A 15909-nucleotide genomic window follows, 5' to 3' on the forward strand; every position below is an offset into this window, starting at 1 on the left:
CACATACCTAGACTTTTTGTTTTTGTTTTAGGGACAGGGGCTGGGCCCAGACAATTTGGCCATGCTAATTCAAGGTCACAGATGGAAGGATTGCCCAAGAGCTTAAGCTCCATGTTTTTCCACTGAGTTTAATGCAGGAGTATTTCATCGAATTAGCCACTTTCCCTAAGTAGTAAATCAGACAAAATAGAGAATTCTTGGAGTGATTCAGAGCAACAACTAGTTGAGTATCATTAGCTTACGTGACTATGGTAATTCCATATGAAAGCACAATCTCTGCATTTGGTCTCATATATACATTAAACAATGTAGGGCTCAGAGAAGATCCCTGCGGCACTCTACAACTAAGTGAGATGATCGTGGAGGTATTACCTCCTTCAAAGACATGGAAAGTCGGGAGAGGATGTAGCCTCATGGCTAGAGTGGCCGACTTCTAAACTGGGGACTGGGCTTGAGTTTTGGCAACAATGCTCAACATCTTGTGAATTTGGGCAAACCAATTAATCTCTTGTGTCAAACAAAAATTAATGTGTCAATTTGTAAAGAAAGCGCTCTGATACCTGATTTCTCTGGTCTAGTTCGCTCTATATAAAACTCTAAAAATAAATGAAAAAAAATTATAAATGAAAAAAAAGTCCTGCTTCAAATCAAATACTACTAGTGGGACTGCAGCACTGATTGTGTCATCCACTCAGTAACCCTTCAAACATGTCTCAGGCCTGCCACTACAGAGCCTTTGTGTGAAGTTTTAAACTACCATGCCAACATGGCCAGTTCACAATCTTCCCTATTATTACAAATAAGGTACCACTAAGATAGGCCCTAGGTATCCCCATGGGCATGGTGCCATTCATTTAAGAGTGAGGCGATTTACTTGTGAGTTGTACATGTCCTGGAAGTGAAAAACTGCTAAATTTGTTTTTCACTACAGCAAGGCCTATCAGTCCCCTAGGTTAACAATGGAGCTGCCTTGCCGTGTCTTACAAGGGTATCTTCCAATTGGGAGCAGATAGAAAATTGGAGATTGGTGTTTCTGTACCCACAATTTAAAAACACATCTTTTAGTGAAGTTGGTTTTTAAATTGCACATCTGAAAATGCCACTTTTAGAAAGTTCGCATTTTCCTAGTTCAACCATTCTGTGCTTCTGCTTCTCCCTACAATTCACGTCTGGATTAGATGACTGTTGGGCTTTGTGAATTCACTCTATACAGTCACGCCCAAAGCGAACTGAGGTGTGCCCTCATGTACTGATGTCTTGCTGAGCTAGAGTGGTGGGAGAAGTTGACTTTTTGACCTAAATAGGGCTGTGCTTTTCTCCACACAAAGAGCTGCATACCCCCTTGTTGAGACTGGAGACTGGGTCAGGAAGGGAATGGTGTTGTGCATTTCAAAGACCTTTCCTTGAAGTCTCCTTACTTCAAAGACTGAAATGGGTAAAAGTATGGGAACTCTGACACCATATACTGAAAACACTTCTGGACTGAGAACATTCTGCCAGGAAATAGAGCTGCTGACCTGTCAGGAGGGACTGCCTCTTTGCCCTTTCCTTTGCCGTGTTGGATTGCTGCCTTGTCCTGGGAGTGGGAGGACTGGACTTTGTTCTCTACATTCTGCTTCCTAAAGTTTCTCCAAAGGCTTAAAACTAGCTTGCCTCCTTTTGGAAATCTTATGGCTATCAAAGACTTCACCTACAATACCTGGGCTCCTCTGCTGAGAGCCAAGTGGTGCCAAATCCAGTTCTAGGGCCCTCGGAAGTGAGTTTTGGTGCTAAGAAGAGAAGAAACCAGCACCTTGACTTTGAGCCTGACTTCCGAACTGGCGCCACTCTTCGACACCGCTCTGCATCCATCACCGGAGCCAGGGTCCCTTCTCAGGGATGACCATACAGTACAACACAGCACTGGCTCTGCCACAGAACAACTGAAATCTCTCCACCGTGTGATTCTCTAGGACTGTGTCACTGACATCTGTGTTGCCCGCCTCCGCTGCAGCACATGTGGGCTGTGATGTGACATCAAATCCAAGAAGTAGATGCCTTGTGGCTCGACCCTCAAAGCTTCATTGACACCATACAACCATAAGAACTTGTGCCTTACCGCTACCGCTGCATCACCTCCTCTGGTCCTTGCAGTTACCCCTAGGTCTGCTGCTCAACGACTCTGGATCTCCTCCAGAATTAACCACCCCTGAGCCCCAATGCACCAACTAAGTGGACAAGGTACTGATAATGCAAATGCCTTAGCGACACCTCACCTCCCTTGCATTGTGCAGCGTCTTTGTTTTTCAACATCTCCAAGATACTCTACTGGAGTCTGTAAGACTCCGTAGATGGTCCCTGATCCATGGCAGTTGCCTGAACTGGTAGGTTTGACTCTGTTCAGCAAGTCAAGATAGCCCCGATCGGAACTACGGTGTTTCTAAGTACAATAACTGCATGTAACCTTTGCAAATTCATATCTTGACTTGTATTTGTTGTTTTTTTTGCAGTTCTGGTCTTGTCTTACTTAAAAAATTATTGGCTACTTTTCTACACTGATGTGAAGTACTTTTGTTAGTGTTTTCACTGTGTTACTTGTGGGTGTACAAATACTTTACACATTGCCTCTGGGGAGGAGCCTAACCACTCTGTGCCAAGCTACCAAGGAGGTGAGTACATGTTATCCTTTATGTGCAACTTACCTTTCCTAACTAGGATTGTGGGTCCCTACTTGGACAGGGGCATACTAGAAAACCCATTTCTAACAGCCCATCACAAAATGTTATTCTCACCCCTAGACACCATCATCTGGTCATATCAACAACATGTGCCAAATGCATGTGTATCTGAAATACACCAAACAACGGTAGCAATGTGGAACAGTGTGCACACATCATGAGTATGTATCCTGCAACTGACGTCTGAATGTCAGGTATCCTACCACAATCCAAAGTGAGTGTAAATGATAACAATGGACAATGACTGAATGTGTGTGTTGTAAATCATTACTTGACCAGTATAGAAGGCTTATTGTCCTATGTTTGTGGACATAGGCATTCTATTATATATGGGGCCACTATTGGCGCCTGAATTGTTATACGGCATGGGATATATGACACTATGTCCCTCACTGAAACATGCCTAAAAGATTAGGGGAATAAACCCTACGAAGTATAGATAAGACACTTAGTCAGACAGTGAATATGTTTCTGTATCACTATACAGAAATGCAATTTTTCTAAATCATCAAATTACCTAATTTGGAAATACCATACACATCCTGTGGTGCAGGAGAATCAGGCATTGTGCTTCTAGTATTGTGCCAACTGGCAGAGACGTGTAACTGGATTACATACTATTTGTGATATAAATGCTACTTATTCCAAAATGGATGCCAATATCACGGTATTAACTGGAATTGTGCCATCTGGCAGGATCAAACAATTGAGCAAAAGCCCCAAAGGTATTTAGTGTTATACCCGCAATGTAGTAATGTGAAATCCACAACATTGGTTATTTGGGAGACAAATCTACTCTTCCCAAAATGGATGCCATTATCACTGTGGAAAACAACACTTCTCAATGTCCTTTTTCTGTTTCTAACTTTTTGTATGTATTTAAGATCAACAACAATGGATCCGGTGTGTGACCAAGACTGCGTTGCAGTCGAAACAGGTAAATGGAATAAACAACTACCTATAGGAATATCCCCTGAGTGTGCGCTTAAATTTTGCTTTCATTGGAATATATAAATACTTTTTTTCATTATTCTAATGCACATTTTGTTGACCTCTTCATATCAGTAGTTTTGTAGGGTTAGACACAGTCATGGGGAATTTAATCTTCTTGACAAGAAGATTTAAGCCCACTGGGGCTCTATCCTTTAGTCATATGTGGAGTACACATTTGAAGTAGTGATACATCTCCACTATTAAAGGTGGTATGTGGCGTCTCCATGATTCAGACATGTGGATTAATTGTTGAGTACTAGGTAATGTCGCAAGGGGTATTAAAATAAAAAATAGCCCACTCGTAAAAATTGCCATACATGACTTTTTAAGGAATCTTTGTATTTATACATGAATTTATAAATGAATTTTAAAGTATTTATATATTTTACAATTTGTTCAAATGTGTAATTGCATTCATTCCGAAATTTCTATGTACAACATTGTTTGAGAGTATTTCTTTCATGTTGTTTCCTTGACTGTGAAATTCACCGCGCACTTGCACTTTAAATACTGTTACCAGTTCTAAGCAACTTGCCATGTGATCAAGCTTTGTGAGCAGCGAAACGCGTAATGGCAGCTGGCTTGCTGCATGGAATAAAGCACCTTGACTAACCACCAACTCACGGGTCTGATCTTTCGTCATTTGGGAATGGGCTGGGGCGGCTGCCTCGAGTCGGTTGGCGTATTACATTCATTCATATATATATATATATATATATATATATATATATATATATATATATATATATATATATATATATATATATATATATATATATATATATATATATATATATATATATATATATATATATATATATATATACACACTGAAAAAACCATAGGTTTCATACCAGTTATAGTTATCTGGAAATTTTACCGACAAAAAACCAATGAAATTACACGTTATAGTTAGTTGGACTCACTATAACTTGCACGCGTGCAATGCACTGCTGATGACGTCACATATTACATCACTCATGACATGGTCAGTGACATCACTCATGACATCACTGATGACACCATCCAGTGAATGTGTGTCTTTCTGAAAAATAAATATGTTTTATATATGTATATGTAAAGGTCAATGGTCAATGGAAAAATAAGTGCTTAAATAAGTGTCTTAATGTATGTTTTTTTTAAAAAGTTGATTGGTTAACTGGCTTATTCAGTGTATCTTAGTGAATACATATATTGGCGACTAATTTTTAAATATTTAAATATATGTATCAGTGTTTCACTTTGTGTATAAGTGGCTGCATGGGTTGGTGACTGACTCACTGTTTGTATGTGTTTTGAAGACAGCATATGTGCAGGACTGTATGGGTGGATGAGTGTGTATATGTGTGTGTTAGTGAGTAAACTACTGTCTCACTATTGTCTTTATCAGTAACGACATATGTTTTAATCTAGTATATGTGAGTATTAATATATAAATGTGAGTATATGTGAGAGTGAGAGATTGTAAGAGTTCCTGTTTAAATAAGTATGTGTTTCTATAAGTGATTGTTTAAGAGAGTAAGTATGTGTAAGTTTCCTTAGAAGTAAGGTGGTAGTGTGTGTATAGCTGTATATGCAAAAAAATGGATGTTCATTAGTTTTTTTGCATGTGTGAGTATGTGTGTGAGTAACTTTTTGATGACTGTCGGTGTGTAACAGGATGTATAGGTGTATCACTACATATGATGAGTGAGTATATGTATGAGTGACTATATAGAACTGTTGGTGAATGAGTGAATGTGTAGATAGATGGTGGAATTACTGAATTGGTTGTTGTAACTGTTATGGGTATATCCACTTTTTTGAAAATGTTAGTTTCTATTTTTGAATATGTGTTTCAAGGGTTACATTACACTGAAAGGAGGTCTGTCATTCTGTCACAATGATGGTGTCATCAGTGATGTCATGAGTGATGTCACTGACCATGTCATGAGTGATGTAATATGTGACGTCATCAGCAGTGCATTGCAGGCGCGCAAGTTATAGTGAGTCCAACTAACTATAACGTGTAATTTCATTAGTTTTATGTCAGTAAAATTTCCAGATAACTATAACTTGTGTGAAACCTATGGTTTTTTCAGTGAATTTATTAGGCTTTTTAAATGCTAATTCCTAACTATAACTGGTGTGAAACCTATGTTTTTTTCAGTGAATTTCAAAGGTTTTTTAAATGCCAATTCCTAACTATAACTGGTGTGAAACCTATGTTTTTTTCAGTGAATTTCAAAGGTTTTTTAAATGCTAATTCCGAACTATAACTGGTGTGAAACCTATAGTTTTTTCAGTGAATTTCAAAGGTTTATTAAATGCTAATTCCTAACTATAAGTCTCACTTTATAAGTAAGACTGTTAGCGCTCTAGTTGTTCTTTAGAACACTCTGGTTCATTCTGTCATTGGGCTATAGTTGGGCTACAACTAGCTGATATTTGAGCTACATTTGTTTTTTTTGTCTCTGGTGGCCATCTTTGGGCTACATTGGGCTACATTTGGGCTACATTTGGGCTCTAACATATATGTAGCCCAATGTAGCCCAATATATATTTTTTCAAAGTTATTTTTCGTAAAAAACACTTGAGCATATATCTTGAGACATAGCAAAGGCACATCGGGCTACCAGTCCCTACAATTTTGCCAAATTATTATTATTATAAATTTTTTTTTTTGCCTTTGAGCGCTCCCGGTGCGCGCCCCGGTGAGCGCCCCGGAAAGCGTAGCTTTATGAAGCGCCCCGGGGCCCGCACCGGGGAGCGTCCCGTAAGCGCCAATATATCGAATGAAAACATGATCGTGACGTATCGCGTAGCCGCGTCCGCGTGATACTCACGGCGTAAGCGCACCCGGAAGAACTCGAGCGAATACGATCGCGCAACGTAGGCGTCCGACTCGCTTACACGAAGCGCCCCTGGGCGCGCCCCCCCGGGGCGCGCTCCGGGGGCGCGTAGCGGAAGCGCGTCGGGTAATGTGACCTGAAAATAACACTTTTCATTGTTTCATAACAGTTTTGGTTTCATAATGATGAAGCCCCTGGTCATGTGACCTAAAAATAACACTTTTCATTGGTTCAATACATTTTTTTTTTCAAAAGGATGAAAGACCCCACCTTTTTTCCTTATTCTGACTTTGTCCTTTGACTTAGGAAGACCTGTTTGTACCTCTCTGTACCTTTTCGATCAATATATTGGCTTCAGTAGTAGCAGCAGCTGGTGCATTTGCACCACCACCACCACCACCACAACCACCAAGAGGACCACCTCAAGATATCATTGGTGGTCAACAAGAAGAGGAAGAGGAGGAGGAGGAGGAGGAGGGGAGTTCAAGATGGCTTCATGAACAAAATACCCCATAACAGCCAAGACCACACATTATTTGGGAGTTTTTTCTGTCCCACAGGGGAAGAAAAAAGTAAATGCAGCAAAGGTGACTTGCAGAATCTGTGGCGTGGAACTTTCCAGGGAAAACCCGAATAAGAAATATTCATTTGGGAACAACACGATGATACGCCACATGCAGCGCAAGCATCCAATAAATTATTCTGCTGCAGAGATGAGGGAACTGGCCAGTAACCCTCCCCAATGCACAAGCACCACCTCAAAAAGGAAGCAACCCACTCCGTCGGCACCAGAGGAAAGTGAGACGATGCCTTGCATTCAGCCACGATTTGCAGATTTCTGAATTATCTGTAAATATTGTTGGAAGACCATCTCCTACGGAGAACAGAGCGTAAAGCTCATCGTCCTTGCTGGGGACAACCACAAATTTTCTTTTTTTTTTGCTCCAGTTGAGCCATTTTCAATTCCCTGTTTTTTCGTTTCTCCCCATGAAAAATACAAAAAAAATGTAAAACTGTTCAGAAAACCCCAAAAAAGTACAAAATGTTCAAAAAAACTATAAAAAAAATAAAACAACAAAAAGAAGAAAAAAAACAGTTCTTTTTAGAACTACCTCCAATTTCTAAAAAAAGGCTACATTTTTTAAAAACTCTATCATTCATTTTTCCTCATGGTACGCTCCCCGGTCCGCTCCCCGGTGCGCGTACCGGGCACTCCCCCCGCGCCAAACAAAAAAAAAATATGTTTTGCCCAGCGGGGCCCTTTTTAAGCCCCCACATCAAACCTATGGGGTCAGGGGGGTCTACCCTGCCCCCTTATGGTCATTTACCCCTTTGTTTTGGCCACCTCTTGTGTCTCGATATTACCGAGACTCAAGATGGCGGCCACTCCAGAGTGTTTCGAATGTTTACAGACCCCCAAGAGCCAATCAGATTTCCATGCGCACCTCCCGTGTCGCGCCTGGGGCGCTCCCCGGAGCGCGTACCGGGGCGCTGCCATAGATATATATATTTTTTTTAACCTAAATTACTCAAAATCCACTGGAGCATATATCTTGAGACATAGCAAAGGCACATTGGGCTACCAGTCCCTACAATTTTGCCAAGTTTGGTGGAAATCCATTCAGCCATTCGGGCTAAAAGTGAGGTCGACCGCCCTATGGAAATTAACATGGGGAAAACGCGTTTTGGGACCACCCTTTTATCTCAGCCCCCGCTTGACGAATACCCCCCAAACTTTTAGGGAAGGACCGGAGCTCGAAGAGGCCATTTTGAGGAAATTTTCAGGCAGATTCGTCATTCGGCGCCAAAGTTATTCCAAATAGAATTTTGAGATTTAACATTGAAAAAAATCAAAACTATAACTACCTACTGCCGACCGCCAGTAGGTAATATATATATATAGACAAGCAAGATCCCAACCACTCCTGGTAGCGGTTCAAAAAGGGCGCAGACCTCTTAGCCCTCGGAAAAGCAATCCCACGATGTTAAATCATCCAGCCAGCACAATAATCCAGTGTCAGCAGTGCATTTTAATATGCAAAGGTGCAAGAGCAAGTGCCCTCCCTGATTCATTTCGGAAAGAATGAGCCACACACCTCGCGTTGACAAACGTTCTTTTATTTCTTAAAAGCCGTCCCAACAATTCTGATGCATTTCGGCCTGACTTTGGCCTTTTTCAAAGAAAGACGAGCTTTTCATTACATTTCATTTTAGTCTGCTCACAGGAACCTGAAGCACAAATTCAGGTGCATTGTTTGTTCAATGAGAATTGCCCACTGGAGGGCGGTATTGCTTAATTGTATATATGTAACAGAAACAAGACTAATCGAACATGTAAATGGGTTCCAGGTGATGTCCCCCAAACATAGGGGATGATTGCGGAAAAATAATTTTCAAAAATGTTTGAGAAATGTGACACTTTATTTTGTTTAATGACATGAAAAACTACATCACCCAGAATCCCAGCACACCAGTAGGAGGGGCTATAGGCAACCACTTTCGATTTGGGAAACACCCATTTGGGGGAGTGTCATTTTGTTTTGAAACTTTATTGATTCTTATAAATTGTGAGCATGCTTTTCACAAACTAACCGTGACCAAGACAGCGGAGGCTGTCGAAACGCGTTGGTTTCTTTTTGCTTTGCTTTGATACCCCATGGATAAAAAAATAAAGAAATAAGAACTTTACTTGGTGTGGATTTACGACTTTGTTGAGCGACTCCAAGTTTTCCTCGGAGAGAGGAATCGTTGTTGGGATTAATAGCGGTTGGGCTCAACCGCAGGAGTAACGCGGCCACAACAGCAGCGCCTATCGAGAGAGGAAAGGGAACCATATGGTTGAATATATATATATATATATATATATATATATATATATATATATATATATATATATATATATATATATCATTTCCACCACAGTGCACTATTAGGAGGTCAGGGCTTGGCAGATGCAAAAAGGTTTTCACCAATGGTATCAATTGATGACATCTCAATCCTCTCTGGCCAATCCACTTGATTTCCAGATTTGATAAATCAAGGTTGTGATAATGGAAAGGGGCGACCACTCGGTCCCCCCGAACGTATGGCAGAGTACCACGATCCCCCGGGAAGCCATTTTGGGCGGGAGGCGCGTCTCGGCTGGTATGCCCGAAGCGGCGTAGCCGGGGCGCGCTCTTTCCCGCCCTAGAGTGGGCTGGCCTAGACACTGACGCGGCTGGCCACGCCCTCGGGGCAGGCAGGGGCGGGTTTACGCCCACCCTGAAGACGGATAAAAGGGACGCAGGACCGGAAGACATCCTCTTGTTCCTGTGCTCTGAAGCTGCACCTCCTTGCTGCACGTGAGCTCGAGACGGAACGAAGAGCCATTTTGAGCGTTGTAATCTTTCTTTTTGTCTTACAGATACTCTGTCGGAGAAATGCCCAAGAAAGGCGGAAAGAGAATGACGACCGAACAGATGGTTCGGGTCCTCATGAAGGAGATGACTGAGCTGAAGAAGCGGGTAGCGGAGAGAGACGGGGAAGGGGGGCCGGAGCGTCCGTCGGCTGGAGCAGCTCCGGGAGGAAGAGCAAAGAGGCCAAGGAGGGGACCAGCTGGGGGAGACGCCCCGGTTCCCTGTACCCCGCTCGAAGCGCCAACCCCAGTACCGGTGGAGGGGAATCCGATTCCTGTGGTAGTCACCCCGGTGTCCAAAGAGGATATGCCGCCCGAGCTGGCAGCACAACTTGCAGCGTGGTTGGGCGACAGTAGTGAGGGCGCCACGGCTGCCGAGGCCCAGGCGCTGATGAAGCAATTACGCGAGAAACGGGATGCAGCCAAGGCGTCCGCGCCGGTTGCAGTTGTTGACAAACCGCAAGGGATGATTGCGACCGCAGATGCAGCGTCCGGTGCAGGTAAGCGGCCATTGCCGATCGCGAGGGATGAGTCAGCACCCTCTCGTAGAGAAAGGTTGGGTCAACATGTGCCTTTGGCAGTTAAGGAGAAGATTTGGGCGGGGGAGTACGTGAACATCTTCTCGTTGCTTGTTGATCATTATGAGGTGGAGCATGTTAAGGGTCAGAAAGATCTTATGCATCCGAGTGTTTGGCGCGCAAAAATGGCCGCCTTTAAAGTAAATGAGACTATCGGCAATTGGGGCAATGCATGGGGTATTTTTACGTCAATCTTGGGGGAACGTAGGCCCGAGTTGCTTTCCGAGTTACCGATCTATCAGTCAAGAATCATGGGGTACTCGACATCGCACCAGGGTAACCATTGGTTCTGTTACGATAATCTTTTTAGAAAGGCAAAAGAGCATAAATAAAGCTTAACCTGGGATTGTTATGATTCTTTGACATGGGATAAAATGAAGGAGACAGGTATGTTGAAAATGCCATTGGTAGGAAGTAATGTTGGCGAATCCTCCCGCCATTATGGGGGGACGCCCTTTCGGTCAGGTACGAGTACCGACGATTACTCGAGACCTGCCGGCAATACAGGAAAAAGGGGGTTCTGCTTCAATTTCAACAAAGGTAAATGTACCAGGCCCCAGGGATCGTGTAAATTTAAACATGAATGTAGTGGGTGCGGGTCGTCCCATCCTGAGTCCACGTGCAGAGCCAAAACAGGTGATAACGGGGGGAGAAGAGGCGCCAAACAGGTCTAACGTAGTCCAAGGGGCGCCTTTACCTACCCCGATTGATACTTTGGCGATGATTCCCTGGCTCAGTGAATACCCGGATCGTACTTCTGCTGGGGTGCTGCGGAACGGATTTTCGAATGGTTTCCGCATCCCGGTAGGGGACTTTCAGGGCGTGGAGAAGTGTAAAAATCAACTGTCCGTCCTGCAACATACGACCGTGGTTCAGGAAAAGATCCGGAAAGAGGTTACTCGAGGTCGGGTCGCCGGCCCATTTTGTGTACCCCCGGTACAGAATTTTGTTTGTTCTCCTTTAGGGGTGGTCCCCAAGAAGGACCCGGGTGAGTTTCGACTGATTCATAATTTGTCAGCTCCACGTGGTCTTTCTGTAAACGATGCAATAGACCCAGAAGTGTGTTCGGTGCGGTACGCATCCTTCGATGAGGCCGTAGCCATTTTGAATCGCCTGGGGCCCGGGGCGCTGATGGCGAAGTCAGATATCGAGTCAGCGTTCCGGTTGCTCCCGGTACACCCGGACGATCAGCGTCTCCTAGGTTTTATGTTTCAGGGTTATTATTACATGGATAAGTGCATGCCGATGGGGTGCTCTATATCTTGTGCTTATTTCGAGAAATTCAGTAGTTTTCTACAATGGGTCTTCACAAAGAAGACGGGTTTCCAACATGTAATGCATTACCTTGATGATTTTCTGTTCCTTGGGGCAGCTGGGGATCTCGAATGTGGCCGGGCCTTGGCCGAATTTTGTGTATTAATGAAGCAGTTTGGTGTGCCATTGGCACCAGGTAAGACGGTGGGTCCTGCGACTTGCCTCGAGTTTCTGGGGATCGAGTTAGACTCCAGAGAAGGTTTGTTTTCGTTTGCCAACTGACAAAGTGTGGAAGTTCAGGGCAGCCCTGCAAGTGTGTCTAGATGGATCTAAAGTTACGCTGCATCAGTTACAGCAGTTGGTGGGACAGTTGAATTTTGCCCTGAGAGTTATACCGATGGCCCGCCCCTTTTCTCGTTCAATTGCCCAAGCTATGGTCGGCCTAAAGGAGGGCCATCATCGCACGAGACTATCGGCTGAAGTCCGCCAGGACGTGCGTATTTGGTTAGCATTTCTGGCGGACTTTAATGGTCGAGTCATCTGGAACAAACCAGCCGTATCATCTGAAGAGCTGGGGCTATGGACAGATTCTGCAGGTAGCATAGGTTTTGGTGCCATCTTCGGCACAAAATGGTCGGCACAAAGGTGGCCGACATGGTGGCATGACAATGGTCTGACAAGTAATATTGCTTTCCTGGAACTTTTTCCCATTTTGGTGGCCCTGAGAACCTGGCCAGAAGGGTTCAAAGATCACTCTGTGATATTTTGGTCTGACAATATGACCGTGGTCGAGTGCATCAATAGTCAGGCAGCACGATGTAAACTGATTTTAAGACTGCTCAAAGAAATTGTTTTACTGTGTATGCAACTGAATGTGCTGTTCAGAGCAAAACATGTCCCAGGGGTACTGAATCAGGCGGCTGATGCACTGTCTCGTTTTCATATGCAGGCTTTCTCGGGTTTCCTTCCCTCAGCGGACCCAGAGCCGGCACCCTTTCCCGAAGCTCTCTGGTCTCTCGGTGCCCCGAACTTCGTCACCTCGTGGGAGAGAGTCTAGCACCACGGACGAGGAAAGCCTATGAAGGGGCGTTTAGGTCCTATTTAGCCTTTTTGGGGACTGATAGAGAGAGCCTTTGGGGCCACGAGGAATAGGTAGTGTATTTTCTGATGTCCTTACGTCGGGCTGGGAAATCTGTGGCTACGGCCCAGAGGCATCGTGCTGCTATTTCCTTTGTTGCCAGGGCTCATAGTATCCAGGACCCGACAGCGTCTTTCGTTGTACAGAAAGCGCTGCGTGGGTGGCAACGCCTTGAGGGTCGCAGAGTAGATGAGAGGCGCCCGATAGGTTTGGATAGGTTGGCCCAGTTGTTGGCCACACTCCCTGCCACATGTTCATCTCAGTTTGAGGCGGTGTTGTTCCGAGCCGCTTTTACGCTGGCATTTCACGGGGCGATGCGAGTAAGCGAACTGGTGGCAAGGAACAAACAGGATGTGGCAGGGGGTTTGTGCCAAGAACACGTTCAGATCAGAGGAGAGGCAATGACGGTCTCTTTTGTCAGGTCCAAGACCGATCAAGACGGGATGGGTGACTGCATAATCATACGCAGGATTCCCGGGTCCTCCATATGCCCGGTGAAGTGTTTAGAAGATTACCTAGCACGAAGGGTGGCATTATGGGGGGGGACCTTGTTGAGACACGCGGACGCCACCCCACTGACGAAGTTTCAGTTTCAGCGGGTGCTTGCGATGTCAATTGCCGCTGCGGGCTTGAACCCGTGCGAGTTTGGGACCCATTCCTTTCGGATAGGGGCTGCTACGGAAGCTACAGCCAGGGGTCTTAACGTTGAACAAGTGAAACGTGTGGGGCGTTGGTCCTCCAATTGTTATAAGAGGTATGTGCGGTTGCACATGTTGTAAAGCTGTAATGATGTACTCACGCCTCTTGTTTTTGTTTGGTTTTCAGTTGCGCAAGCCTACGAGGCGGGGCGGACTATGCAGTCGACCCAACACCGGGCCAGCGGTCAGACATCACCGGCTGTGGAAAAGGAGGTGTGGGTCGTGGGCCACTCATACGTGAGGCGTGCCGCGGACGTATTCAAAGCAGGTGACATGATTCACGTACCTGGGGAATACGGGTACAGGGTGTCCTTCTACGGAAGAGGCGGTCTCTGTATTGACCAGTTTCAAGCATATTTTGAGGATTTGTTAGGGCGGACGAGGTCACCGCCGTCTATAGTCATAGTGCATTTAGGGGGCAATGATTTGATCACCACCGGTAGACGACTTCTCCTCGAGGCAATACTTTCCACAGTAAGTTGGTTGGCGAGGAGAGTTCCGGGGTGCACAATTGCGTGGTCCCATATGATCCCACGAAAGGTGTGGCGGGGGGCTATTTCTATTCCTGCTTTGAATCAGTCTGTTAGAAAGCTTAATAACAAAGTGAGTAGGTTGTTCCGTTCCGGGACATTGCATTCTATTTCGCATGGCTGTATTAATGATGACAGTATGTATTCGGGGGATGGTGTGCATTTGTCTCGGGTGGGGAATGAGTTACTCATAGGAGACTTCTTAGCATGGTTAAACACGTTAAAGCATGACCTTTAGGTAGGAGCTTTGTGGGGGGTCCGGATAGCCGGTCAACTATCCGGACCTGTGGCGGTAAGGTCATGATCGGTGAGCAGTAATTGGAAGATCCCTATGAGTGGGCGTCACCCAACACGGATGGGAGCGCTCGGGAGAGGTGGCCTTTGGCCCCTCAACGGGGAGGCGGTTCTGTCTAAGGAGAGGCCGCCGGAAGGAAAGGAAAGGCGGTCAAGGCCCCTTCCTGTGTAGGAGGGGTTACAGCCCCCTCCTGGGGAATTTCCCGGGGCCAGTGACGTCTGCGACGGCAGATGTGGTAAGTTGTGTGGGGTTTGGGGGGAGGTCTACGCTACCTTCTAGATACTCACACGAGTCCTCGAATGACCTTTAAGTGGCGTCGAGTTTATTGGGGCCCCCGTCAAGTCAAGGGAAATTGGTAGTTGCACTTGGGGTACGCCTCAGTGCTGTCGCCCCTCCCAAGTGGGGGGGGTATTTCTGGTTAGGGATCTTGACACCGGTTACGACCTTGCCGTTGGCCCTTAAACGTTAGGATGTACAATTTCATTATTTCAAGAAAATGTTTTGTAGGTTGTTAGTTCGGCTAGGAGAACCTCTGTATTAGAGAATCTGTTAAGGTTAGCCAAACATCGCAATGTGGTTATGAAATTGTACATTAATATGAAACTGTTTAACGTTTAATTTTTTGTTTTAATAAATACGGCCGGGGAGGGTCACTCCCTCCCTCTTCCAAAAACTTCAAGAACTGTTTCCGGTTTCCCTCCTTTGGGGATTGTGTTGAGAGGGGGTGGCGGGTATCTCAGCCATATGGAAAGGGGCGACCACTCGGTCCCCCCGAACGTATGGCAGAGTACCACGATCCCCCCGGGAAGCCATTTTGGGCAGGAGGCGCGTCTCGGCTGGTATGCCCGAAGCGGCGTAGCCGGGGCGCGCTCTTTCCTGCCCTAGAGTGGGCTGGCCTAGACACTGACGTGGCTGGCCACGCCCTCGGGGCAGGCAGGGGTGGGTTTACGCCCGCCCTGAAGACGGATAAAAGGGACGCAGGACCGGAAGACATCCTCTTGTTCCTGTGCTCTGAAGCTGCACCTCCTCGCTGCACGTGAGCTCGAGACGGAACGAAGAGCCATTTTGACCCACCCACCAGCCCCTGAGGACAGCCAGTTGTTTTAAAATAAATCGATAATTGTATTTTCGTTTACAGGTTGTGGTATTATCATGTTGATATCGAGTGTGTAATAAAGTTGGTCGATTCTATGTATGTTTTGTGATTAAAGATATTCGGTTTTTAGTGTCCGTTTATAAGCATGCTTATTCTGGTCATAGTGGCCAATATATTGTTGGTTAGTTGGTCGATTTTATGTATGTTTTGTGATTAAAGATATTCGGTTTTAGTGTCCGTTTATAAGCATGCTTATTCTGGTCATAGTGGCCAATGTATTGTTGGTTTAGTTAGCATTGTCGTATTTATTTTGGTCGGGCGGTAAGGTCATGATCGGTGAGCAGTAATTGGAAGATCCCTATGAGTGGGCGTCACCCAACACGGA

The sequence above is a fragment of the Lissotriton vulgaris genome, chromosome 2_1, assembly GCF_964263255.1.
Source record: "Lissotriton vulgaris chromosome 2_1, aLisVul1.2, whole genome shotgun sequence".
Classification (NCBI taxonomy): Eukaryota; Metazoa; Chordata; class Amphibia; order Caudata; family Salamandridae; genus Lissotriton; species Lissotriton vulgaris.